We start from the raw sequence: 13059 nt of genomic DNA, 5'->3' as shown, positions 1-13059 counted from the left end.
GAATCTTTTACATAATTCGGCCTTGGCACACATTTTCTGAATACAGTGGATTTTTTTAAAAAATATTTACTGAATTCTTTCCCGGCGTTAGCTATGGAACACAAGACTGTCTCTATTAGCAGAAAATGGTTAAATATTGCCAAGCCGACGTTTAATTATCATTGATAAAACACACTTCACTATACATTTAAAGTTATTTGAAAGAACCAACAAATTGTTAAATTTCAACGTTAACTATCCGCCTATGAATGCACAAATGTGAAACTAGTAATAAATTCCGTCAGTCTCTGGATCGCTGTAAAAGAAAAACATTTACTTAATTCACTGCTAATTTTTATCTGCTCCCGATTTACGGGTTTGGTTAATTTTTCTTAGCGGAACAATTTTTTAAATGTGCCGCCGCTGCAAATCGTTCGGTCGCGGCACAGCCCAGCAACACCAGCGATAATTGCTAAAAATGCTGAAAATTCTTTAAAGAAATAGTATAGATGACATGGGCAAGCTAATTTACATTAGTAATACACACTTTTGATAAATTATAATGTATTTAGACCACAACAATAATTCAACTTACATTAGTTTGTAATTTCTCCTCTAATGGCGGCTAAATCTAGATACAGACAGATGAAGTCTACCCATTCATAAAATGCTACGTCACAGGTTTCTCTCTCAGCTCTCGAGGAAGAAGACAAAGAATGCACACTATGTATTGCTATTTATATCACTAGCAACCGTTAATATCTCTTTGCAATCTGCGGCTGTATTTTGCATTTTTGTTATCGCAGATATTGACACATTTCGTAATCACATTATGAGTATAGGAATATTACAATCACAAATACATCGAGAAAATTACTACAGAAAATATTACAATAATAACGAATATCCTTTACACAAAATTAAATAATACTTTTTGGTTAAATAATTACAGTATATACAAATTGCTTCATAGCGGCGTATATAGTACAATTAAATTTTAGTTTATTAATAGTGTGTGTGTTGCCAGGGAACGTTACAAAACCGGTACCTCTAACACCCCCTAGCACGTCCTCTGGCACTGATGCAAGTCTGCATTCGTCGTGGCATACTATTTACAAGTTCATCAAGGCACTGTTGGTCCAGATTGCCCCACTCCTCAACGGTGATTCGGAGTAGATCCCTCAGGGTGGCTGGTGGGTCACGTCGTCCGTAAGCAGCCCTTTTCAATCTATCCCGGGCATGACCGATAGTGTTCATGTCTGGAGAACATGCTGGTCACTCTAGTCGAGCGATGTCCTGAAGGTAGTCATTCACAAGATGTGCACGATGGGGACGCGCCATTATGCTGCCGATATGGTTGCACTATCGGTCGGAGGTTGGCATTCACGTATCGTACAGCCGTTATGGCCCCTCCATAACCACCAGCGGCGTACGTCGCCCCCACATAATGCCACCCCAAAACATCAGGGAACCTTCACCTTGCTCAACAGTGGGTCTAAGGAGCTCAAACTGCCGGATTGCCTCCAAACACGTCTCCGACGATTGTCTGGTTGAAGGCATATGCGACACTCATCGGTGAAGAGAACGGTCCATTCACCGTATTGTTGGGCCCATCTGTACCGCGCTGCATGGTGTCGTGCTTGCAAAGATGGGACTCGGCGTGGACGTCGGGGGTGAAGTTGGGCATCATGCAGCCTGTTGCGCACAGTTTGAGTCGTCACACGACATCGTGTGGCTGCTCGAAAAGTACTATTCAACATGGTGGCATTGCTGTCAGGGTTCCTCCAAGCCGTAATCCGTAGGTAGCGGTCATCCACTGCAGTAGTACCCATTGAGCGACCTGAGCGTATCTCCTCCATGTGCGAAAAACATCGCTTTGCTTCACTCGGAGACGCCTGGACATTTCCCTTGTTGAGAGCTCTTCCTGGGACAAATTAAAAATGCAGACGCGATCGAACCGCGGTATTGACAGTCGAGGCATCGTTGAACTACAGACAATACTATCTGTGTACCTCCTTCATGCTGGAGTGAAGGGAAATGATCAGCTGTCAGACCACCTCCGTGTAATAGGCACAGCTCATGCATGGGTGTTTTCAACTTTGGGTGGGTGTAGTGACATCTCTGAACAGTCGAAGGGACTTTGCCTGTGATACAATATCCACAGTCAACGTCTGTCTTCAGGAGTTCGGGGAGCTGGGGTGATGCAAAACTTTTTTTGATGGGTGCATATGAAATACTAAAAATGAAAATTTTGTGTGCTCTCGAAGACGTTAAACCACCTTCAACTGAGATCGGGTTTCTGAGTGGCCGTAGTACAGAACAGTAGTAATTAAGTATTTCGTTTGCAAAGCATTCGCCAGCACCCATGAAACTGAAACTAGAAGTGCCAGCTGAAGGTAATTGCATAACACGTACTACTTGAATTGAAACGTTTGTCAGGAGGTGTAAGAATAGTCCACTACGCAACACAATTAAAGGATCACTTTTCTATCCTAAGTAATGGTCTCCCATTTGCGAAGCAGAAATTTAAAATTTGGCTCAAAGTTGCCTATTATCTTTCCCCTTTGCAAAACCTGTTCAAATTACAAAATGTAGGCACATGCGAAAATCAGATCAGATCTAAGATGCTCATGTGAGGTCTAAGGTCACATTAGCTCCAAATTTCTTTACATTTCTATCCAGCTCCACGATGGATGTGTCAGACGACGGGAATGTCGTCGCACGTCCTTGTATTCACATTTCAGCCCTGCTTCTGCGATGGAGGGCGGAACCGTTAAGCCCAATGTTGAAATCACGTTTTTTTTTTTTTTTTTTTTTTTTTCACGGGTGGCCGAGGAAAACGTTGCAGATAGACTAACTCACAGAAACAAAGGGATCAATGAAACCACTTATTTCCTTCGGGCTTTGTTTCCCATACATTTCGCGGTCGATAGCGACAGTTCCAGGCTTAGAATGTTCTTAGATAAGGTTTGAATAGTCCGGGGGTGTTAGCAGCATCAAAAGTTGTAAGGAACGTTGTCCTCTCGCTCATCACACTATAAATTGTCACTGTCGTGACAATTCTTGGCGGTGATGTATCTGAAATGTTTTGCTCGTCCATTCGCGAAAACACGAGCCGTATACCTCCTTCCTCGTGGGATGACTGAAATTGTTCGGCTGTCGGACCCTCCTCCGTCTAATATGCGCAGCTCATGCATGATTGTTTACATCTTTGGGCGGGTTTAGTGATCTGTCTGAACAGCCAAAGAGACGGTGTCTGTGATGAAATATCCACAGTCATTGTCTATCTTCAGAAGTTGTGGGAACCGGGGTGATACAACACATTTCTTGATGCCTGTATTAATGGAGCAATTATGGAAGCCCACGTGTAAGATAATCCAGAGTTTTTATATTTGTAGTTGTGTAGTTTCTTATTGTTAGAACATTGCGTATCATTGAAGTTTAGTCTAGAAATTTTATAACGCAGTACATGGTTTTGTCTTGTAATTGAAACAAATGTCGAGGAAGGGTAACCGTGCACAGGAAAATTAGTAAGAAATATTTTGCGAATTTGTCTAGTGGTGACAACTTTATGAAAATGTGTATTAATGTTCTGGCTTGATGAGACATAGGTTTATTTGGAGGCTTGTTCTCATTTATCGGTCGTTTAGCTCGTCATTTTTCATTATTTACGTTTATGAATGTGTTTTGCATACTTGCATTGCACATCGCGAGTTTTGTGCTACAGAAGCATTTTTATTGAAAGTGATAAGATACCATCTCGTGTTTGAATGTGTCTGGCTGGCAACCGAAAAACTGGCATGAAACTTATTTTGAAATTGAAATACATAAATCTCAGTGCAGCGCAGTAGAACTGTGTTAATATTAAATTTTGGAAGAAAATATGCGTTTCTCACGCTACACGATGCGAAATCCAGGCTAGCCAGTACGTCAAGTCGCCTGCGAGAGGTGAATGCGCATTCAGTGAAATTTACATGTTATTTGACTGCAAAACAAATGACGCAGATTTAAATGTTGAATATAATAACACGCAATGGTCGTCTTCTGTGGTCACCCATATTCAGCTACATGTGCTGAACCTTCCAAACATTTGTGACTGAACGACTTATGCCTACAGATCAGCCACTGATCGCAATCTGTCTTGCTTTATGGAGCGGGGAAATCTTCGACCGCCACGTTCAGTGATGAGCTGCGGACGTCAAATACCTTTACATTTACTCGTCACAAATCTTCAATCATTTTCCATATAAGCTCGCAACAGTACCGTAGCAATATCCTATCAGCTTCTTACTTCCCGAGATGCTCTTTCCGACGCTTTGGGCCATAGCACTTTGTCAAAGTCGCTTATGTCAGTGGGTTTTCTTTATCGTCGCTAGACTGATTCCCTATTCGCCTCAATGCCATTAAAGAAAACCAGGATAACAATCCCGCTGGCGGAGCTTTTGTAGTACGCATTTCTGCCACTAGGCGTGTATAAACTTATTGCCAATTCAGTGCCGCCTGTGTTGTCGACCTGGCTTTTTCTGTTCACCTGCAGTGATTATTTTTGCTAGCTCTGTTTTGTTAATGTTTCGTTTTTTATGATGGAAAGTGCCAGTGATAAACATGCAAATGTGAAATTTGGGTTTCTACTTTGTAAAAATGCTGCTGAAACAGTTTTAATGTAGAAAACAGCTTACCGAGATGACGCTATGGGAAAAAACTTAAGTGTACGAATGATTTGCTCGATTTAACAATGGCGACATGTCGATTAATGATAAACCTCGTCTTGGACGTCCATTAGTTGACCGACTCGACGAAAATATTGAAAAAAAATCGAGATTTTGTGCTCACAGACCGTCGACGAATAACTGATCAACTGTCAGAGATTAGTGGGTTATCTTGGAGTTCGGTTCAGGGATTTTTGACGGAAGATTTGGGAATGAAAAGGGTTGCTGCCAAGTTTGTTCCTCTGATTCTGACTGATAATCAAAAGGAACGTCGAACTGAAACACGTCGTGCTTTGAAAACACAGCCTGAAACTGATACTGATTTTCTGTCAAGGGTCTTTACTGGTGCTGTGATAACGGCCCGTAAACAGAGCAGCAATAAAGCCCATGGAAGACTTCATCCTCACCAAGTCCGAAGAAACGTCGTCAAGCCAATTCGGACAGCATAACATTGCTAATTTGCCTTTTTGATGCCAAGGGTGTAGTTCACTCAGAGTTTGTTCCCCCAGGTTAGACCATTAATCAAACCCTTTTATTTGAAAGTTTTAGGAAGACTGCGCAACAGTGTTCGTCAAAAAAGACCAGATTTGTGGCACACAGGAGACTGGTTCTTCCACCACGATAACGCGCTTGCACACACAGACATCTCTGTTAGACAATTTTTGGCTAAAAATGGCATGGTTACGCTGCCCAACGCACCTTACTCACCTGACCTGGCTCCGTGTGACTTTTTGTTATTTCCACGCATGAAAAGGGGCATGAAAGGTCGCCGATTTGACAATATTGTACAAAGTCAAGGAAAAATAAAACGAAGGAGGTGCAGTCAGCCACTTCTAAAAACGACTACAAAAAAATGTTTGGAACAGTGGAAGTACCGTTAAGACAAATGTATTAGTCGTAATGGAGAGTAATTTGTAGGGGATAAGGTTTTTTTGTAAACAATTTGAAAATATATTTCTTTAAGAAATAATTCTTTTTTTGCCCACCCCGACGAACATACATCGTTCACCGCATCACCTATATGTTTCGCCAGAAAGTGGTATTTCATCTTGTAGTGGACAGCGGGCAGTGGGCATAACGTTTTTGCTCATGCGAAACTATTGGTTTACTCCTTTTGACAGTGGCTGGTCGTCACGAACGTTAAAGGAAAGATTCAAAAGTAATAATCCTCCTTATGGAAAATCAACAACAAATACGGCATCTGATTCTTACTGATTGTACTGCAAACACTTTTAATTTTGGCCAATCGGCAAATCAAAATGCACTGCGCAGATCAATTTAAAACTGATCCACAGAAAAATTAGACAAGAGTAATGAAGAATTCCAGGAGCATTCGTTTAGGGATTTAAAACGCGATTCGCCGAAAGCTAGTACGGCAGCTCTCGCGTGTCGGTAGCCTCACGAGCATAATGAGACCCACTTTTAGCTGCCTATACAGTCGGTTACCACGCAACCTTCTGGCGAATTGCAGCTATCGCGTGACACCATGTGGAAGCCGTGAAAGCAGAAGATAACTATCGAATTCCATTTGTTGTTTCAAAACATTAATTCTGCCAAGCTTCACAATTGACACAGCAGTTAGGAACAGTTGTGAGGAATACTTAACTTTTGGCACAGAATATGTTTTAGGGCGCAAAAACTCAGTATCTCGTTCCTAACGATCAGTTTGGCTGTAGCAGAGATAAAAGCAACAGATATCCTGATGTGGAGATAGTGGAGGCAAGAGTTTAGAAAATTCAAACCACTTTCATAAGGTTTGACTATCTTGAAAAATATTTATATATTTCTAACATCATCAGTGTGAGATCAATCAGCAGTAGTATGGTCCCTGAATAAAGTTTCAAAAGCCAAGAGCGCTAAAATAATTTTTTCCTATAGATAACGGGTTTCTACAATGTCTCTGTTGCAATTTTCGGGTCTATGTTGACATCACTGCACAATAGTCTCCTTCAGTATATCCGTGTCCGTGTCGTGAGCTGTACTAGAAGTTGGCATGACGATTTTAAAATTTATTAGTTTATTATTTGATGTGTACTTCTACACATTGATCTTGCCAAAAGCCGAGAAGCGATTCTTCTTGGTGTTTTAGCTCTCTGGGGTACTCTGGGATGCTCTCTGGGTCACTCTGGGATGGTCTCTGGTGGACTCTGGGAAGCTCTCTGTTGTACTTTGGGATTTACTCTCGCTCACTCTTGTATGGTCTTAGTCTATTTATTTATTTTATTTTTTAGTTTAAAGTTGTGAAGCATCCTTATCTATCTCGTGAGATTTTTTTTAAAAGCTTACTTATTGGTTCACTAAAAAAAGCTTATCTTTTCGATCTATTAATTAATTCATTATTGATTATAATAATCTGTCGGTTGTAGGGGTTCCGACCCCTGGGAAGGTGGGTGGGTATTCATCCATGGCTGTGTTCATATAGCGGCTGCAGCTACTAAAGGCGGTTATTTTGTTGATTACAAGTGCAAAAAACACGTTCATCACCACTTTACAACTCACTATACTGAAAGAGAAGGTTGTTTAATGTTGTAAACATAATTCGAAGATGCAACAGGCAACTGCCGAAACCAATTATCTATACGAATAAATGATTTTAGAGATTTTTGCAGCTGAAAAATTTATTATGTGGTCAGAAAAACAGGTGTAAGCGATACACAATAAGTACAAGAACAAAGAAGAAACAGTAAGAGTAGAAGATGAAGAACGTTATGCTCGGATTAAGAACGTTGTAAGACAGGGATGCAGTTTTTATACTCTACAACGCAGTCTGTACGTCTAAGAAACAAAGACGAAACTAAGAATCGGGAACAGCAGCAGGATTAAAATTCAGGATGAAATGATATCGATGAGTAGATTCGCTTATGGCATTGCTATCATCTGTGATGATGATGATGTTCGGTTCGTGAGACGCTCAACTGCGCGGCCATCAGCGCCCGTACAAAGTGTGGTGTCACCGCCAGACACCACACTTGCTGGGTTGTAGCCTTTAAATCGGCCGCGGTCCGTTAGTATACGTCGCACCCGCGTGTCGCCGCTATCAGTGATTGCAGACTGAGCGCCGCCACACGGAAGGTCTAGAGAGACTTCCTAGCACTCGCCCCAGTTTTACAGCCGACTTTGCTAGCGATGGTTCACTGAAAAAAATACGCTCTCATTTGCCGGGACGATAGTTAGCATAGCCTTCAGCTACGTCATTTGCTACGACCTAGCAAGGCGCCATTACCAGTTACTATTGATGCTGTAAAACATGTACCGTCAAGAGCGATGTTCACCATTTATGGATTAAAGTTAAGTATTCCACAGCTACGTCCTGTTTTGCTAGTCTCATTTCCTAGAACTGTTCCAGACCTCACGCCAGCCTGCGTGGGCTAAAACGCGTGCCTTTCGGCTTCCTCTCATAGTGGGTTGGCTGTCTTGCCAATCCACAACACAAAGTACCAATCTGTACACAGTCCAGTCTAGCTACTTTCACGAATGAAGATAAAATGATGAGGACAAGACAAATACCCAATACACGGGCAGAGAAAATCCCCAACTCTCCCCGGAACCGAACCCGGACCCCGTGATCCAGAGGCAGCAACGTTAGCTACCAGACGCTATCACCTGTGAAAGCCAGGAATAATTACGTGGACATCGTTAGTGAAATCAACAGTCTTCTAGGCATATCTTACGAATTGAAAGTAAAATGAAGATAAAGAAAAGTAATGATCGGCAGAAATTAACGACAAACTTAACCTCAAAATTGTTGACCACAATGTTGACAAAGTGAAAGAACTCTGCTAAATTTTGCTGCCTGGGAGGCAAAATAACACATCACAGACGACGCAAGGAGGACACAAAAGGCATACTAGCGTAGGCAAAGAGGGCAGTCCATGCCACAAGAACTCACGTCGTATTAAATGAGAAAACATTTTCGCTGATTGCACGGTTAGAGTAGAGCGTTGTATGGAAGTGAATCGTGGACTTTGTGGAAACTGGAGACGAAGAGAAACGACGTTTCTGAAATGTTTTGGTATTGAAGGATGTTGAAAATTAGATGGACTGATCACCTAAGGAATGTGCAGGTACATCGCAGAATTATAGAAGAAAACAACCATATAAAAATACTGACAACAAGAGGGCGCAAGATGATAACTCGTGACATAAATCATCAGGGAATAATTTCCATGGTATTATAGAGAGCTTCGAGGGTACAAACAGTACGTAGAGACGGATACTCGAATACATCTAGCAAATAATTGAGCACGTAGCGAACAAGTGCTACTCCGAGATGAAGAGGATGGCACAAGCAGGGAATTCGTGGTGGGCCAACGCGTTGTTGATAAAGATTTCCCCATTAGAATTTACTGTAATGGTGCGTGTGGTTTTTAATCAGACGTATATGAAGTGAAATACGGGAATATGCTTGGAAACGTATCCTTCTAACCGTGAGGAATGTGTAATGTTGCACTTAATGTTGAATTATTACACGAAAATTTTGCAAGCCATTATGTCGTAATTATGAGATTAACATATCTAGCAGCCAGCCAGTTCATGTTAAGCCTACGTATCAATGAATTATACTTGAAGGAGTGGTTCATTTGACATGACGACTAAATAATTTAACTTAGAGCATTGAAATACTGACGTATGTTATTATTCTGGAACTCGCAATGTTTATTTCTGTCAGTAACCAGCTATTGTCAGCGCACTTCATTGTCGTCTACATGATGAAGATTCTGCGATAGCTAAAAGTTATATGCAGGAGATACTACACTATGTACTTTCGACACGTTGCCAGCAGTCACTTACATTAGGATTTGTGGAGCTCATTCTGCTGCGATTGACATGTGCGATTAAAATGCTACTTGTCGGCGTGTGACAGAGCTGGTGCCTTACATTTTATCTCAGAGCTTCAGATTTCATCCTCATATATTGGTGTATAAGATCTTATATAAAGTACGCGAAGTGGAATTGAAGCTACTGTTCGACACTGATTGAGCGTTTACTCACAGTGACGGCAACGCTGGACAAGGGTTCTGGAGGCATATGGTTCGAATCCGCCCCTACGTTTCTGAATTTACGTTTTCACTGGATTACCAAATGAATTAGAGCGATTGTCTTGATAGACGTCCGTTTCTCATTGCCGCTAAGGAAATCGTCTGTCGAGGACTGTTACATCCCAAACCGCTTCTCTAGTTCCACGCTTATTGTGTGGACCCGATGATGGAAAACGAATTGCTCGCAAGAAATATATTCATTACCGACAGCACGTGAAAACTGCAGGCCAAGACAGTTACAATATTTGCGTGAACGTTGTCTTCGTACTGCAGGTATCTGAGCTGCATTGCAAAACACTTTGGTGAAGTTCAACAGCCCTGCCTGCACTTGGTAGCGTGTTTCCAGCACAACACCGATACTGAGTTTCATGGACTCAGGAAAAACTGCCGTTGTTACGGACCTCTCGCCATTGTGCTTTTATTAAAGCAGTAAATTCCTTACGCGTCTATTAGAATTTACCGACACAATCTAAAACTGTTCTCCAGTTCTTGCGTGCATGTTTGTTATATATGGGCTTACATTTATTTGAAATATGCTGCCCGCACAGTAAATCAAAATCGGTCAAAACAGATTTTAATTAATTGAAACTGAAACCACAGGTGAATAATGTTTCCAAGAACGGCGGTGCAGTACCATACACATCTGCTCGCTCTCTCCTAAAACTAAAACAAATGGTAACGATTAAATACCGCAGCGACTCGTTGATCGACGCCACAAGACCAATGAATCATCTTCCCGCCTTTATATGGAGTAACCATCGTGTGTTCCGAGAAAAAATCGGCGAAAATGATAAACTAGGGTACACGAAACAAGTTCATTTTGCGAGGGACAACTATAAAAAACTAGCTCCAACAATCTCTAACCTAAAATGGGTCTTAATAAATTAACAAAATTGAAAGCTCCTTGCGACGTAGTTTTGTTAAAGTACTTTGTTTTTCAAATGATAGAGCAGCTCAGGTTCCCATTAAAATCTGTTTATTGTCAGCTATAAATATTTCTAAAAATTTCATTTATTTTATATTTTACGTAGAGAAGTACGTGAAGTCTAACTGTTTTCTATGTATACAATATATGCGACATCTTTGAAATGAAGATCTGGATTTCAGTCTAGAGACATGTTAAATGTCAGTACCATGTCACGAAGTGTGCTCCAACTTTTAGTTTTTTCCTTATAATTTCTGTACAATTTGTAGTGCTTAACTGAATATTTCGATTAAATGGCTGCCAGATCGTTAATTCACATTCAGTGGGCAATATGTTAACAAAGTGTTTAAGAAAGTGCAAGTCACAGGTTATTTCAGACGTTAAAATTGTGTGGTGCATGTAATTAAATCATTTAAATAGTACATAATTACTTGGAATCTGCTCTTTGTAATTATTCCGGTATATTCTCTGATTCATGGAAATAAAAGACATGAGTTATTGTTATTCATGTGACATACGTAAGATTATACAGAAGACATGCTGTGTAGCTAAAAACTCCTTTTTCATTGACTTACTGTAAGCAGTTCCTATATTTCGTTATGAATGCTACCGTTTTTATTTATCAAGTTCTTTTTGTGTCTTCTTCCCGTCTGTGTGCCTTTTTTCAGATCATTTAGAGCGGCTTATAGTGTAATAATAAAAAAAATTACCAGTGAGTTGCTTGCAATCATGAAAGTCACGGAATGAATGGATCGTCTCGAAGAGCAGTAAACGCGAAGAATACAAAAATTAATGAACATGATTTAGAACACTAAAATGAGATATGTGGAGAGAAGAACTGTCTTGTGATCGCTTCTCAGTTTTGGTCATTGATAACCTGATACCAGTATCTGAGTTTAATTTGTACAGCACTGAAGATGATCACCATGTGATCGAAAATCGAGTCTGCTATCAATAAAACATCAATATTACGACCAACTCTGACCTTCCTTTTAATATAACGTACGTTAGTATTATAAAATAACACAGAAAGGAAAATGTAGATCTGTAACACACCAAATAATTGTCATTGGTGATTACATCGTAGACCAGTTGAAAACTTGTACACAGTTACATGTCAAGTGATACTTACTAGGTACCAACTTACCCTTTGCTGTCAGGCCAATCATAGTCTGTCTTCAGGTGGAGCCACACACACACACACACTTAATGGTATCAAAAATAAACTATTCTAGCGATGATGTGTTGTTATGTAATTACTATTACCCTCTGTTGCTTGTTGTACAAAACGTAAATGATTCGTACTGCAAACGAAAAGAATATAAAAACCTTAGGTCTATTAAATAAATAAATATATAGTGCATATCTTCGGTTTTTTGCTCTAAGAGACTTTTAACTTATAACAAAAAATTACTATGATACTCTTCCAAGTAACTAAGAAATTCATACGCTGCAGAAGTGCCGTGGTTTTGTCAATCTGAAGTTACCACGTCGGTGTACTAATAGCTAATTTATCAGCTTCAGCCAGCCACATCACATATTTGTCATCTAAGAAGGTCTTCTGTTCGTTATTTTCAAATCAATGAATTACTTAATTAAAGTTTCGTTCTTCCGTAAGTTACGGATGAAGTTCCTTTTACCGTTCATCGTATTTCTTTTGTTAAATTTATGCAACAATTCAGTGAAGCTATTTCGTGCAGATGTAACTCCACGGGGGTATATAAGGAGAAACGGCGCTACACAGTCAAACATAAGGGTCGCGACACTCCTCGTTTTTGCTACCCACAGCGATAGCACTGTCACAAGCGGCCAACAAGCGACATTTCTGAATACGATATCGGATGAGTGCGAATACTAACGTTTATATTGATTTGTAACGTGGTTTTTACAAAATCGATAATAACTACAATATGTGACCACATTTGTCATTCTTTAGTTTCCCAAGGCCGCCGGGAGGTTAAAAATTGTATGGTACAGGACAGTTTATTACACGATTCTCTTGAAACGTGCAGACATTTACTGAATAAAGTTGTTTTTCTTTAATAAGAAAAAAATTCAAGTGTACAACACAAGACCGGACCTTTTGCAAAAAGACGTCGTACATTCACTCAATAAAGCGGTGTTTTGTTCGCCACACTGAGCAAAATCAGTGAATGTGGAACGCAGGAAATCCCTATGACATGTAATACCTACATTATTGAACGTAACAAATTAGTCACCACCATTTGTAGCTTTAAAGGAAAGCCACAAAGAGGCCGTAGTAAAATGGTCAAATGCAATAAAACTGATTCCCAAGCATAGAAGAAACCAGATTCATAATTGTTGCTATGTCTGAGCCTCAAACGACAAGTATCATCAACAGATACAGTTTCTAATAAAAAGTAATTATACTCATAAAAATGTTCGT

General features: G+C 40.3%; 1 protein-coding gene across 1 annotated transcript in view; it reads left to right on the top strand.

Annotated features, from left to right (window-relative positions):
• The window catches only part of LOC126482163 (V-set and immunoglobulin domain-containing protein 1-like), a 730649-nt gene that overhangs the window by 300864 nt on the left and 416726 nt on the right, over window positions 1-13059 (top strand). The gene's annotated exons all lie outside the window — the stretch shown is intronic.

Source organism: Schistocerca serialis, chromosome 5 (genome assembly GCF_023864345.2).
Source record: "Schistocerca serialis cubense isolate TAMUIC-IGC-003099 chromosome 5, iqSchSeri2.2, whole genome shotgun sequence".
NCBI classification, from domain to species: Eukaryota; Metazoa; Arthropoda; class Insecta; order Orthoptera; family Acrididae; genus Schistocerca; species Schistocerca serialis.
Note: the sequence above shows the minus strand (reverse complement) of the source record. Positions and strands in the feature narration are given on the sequence as shown.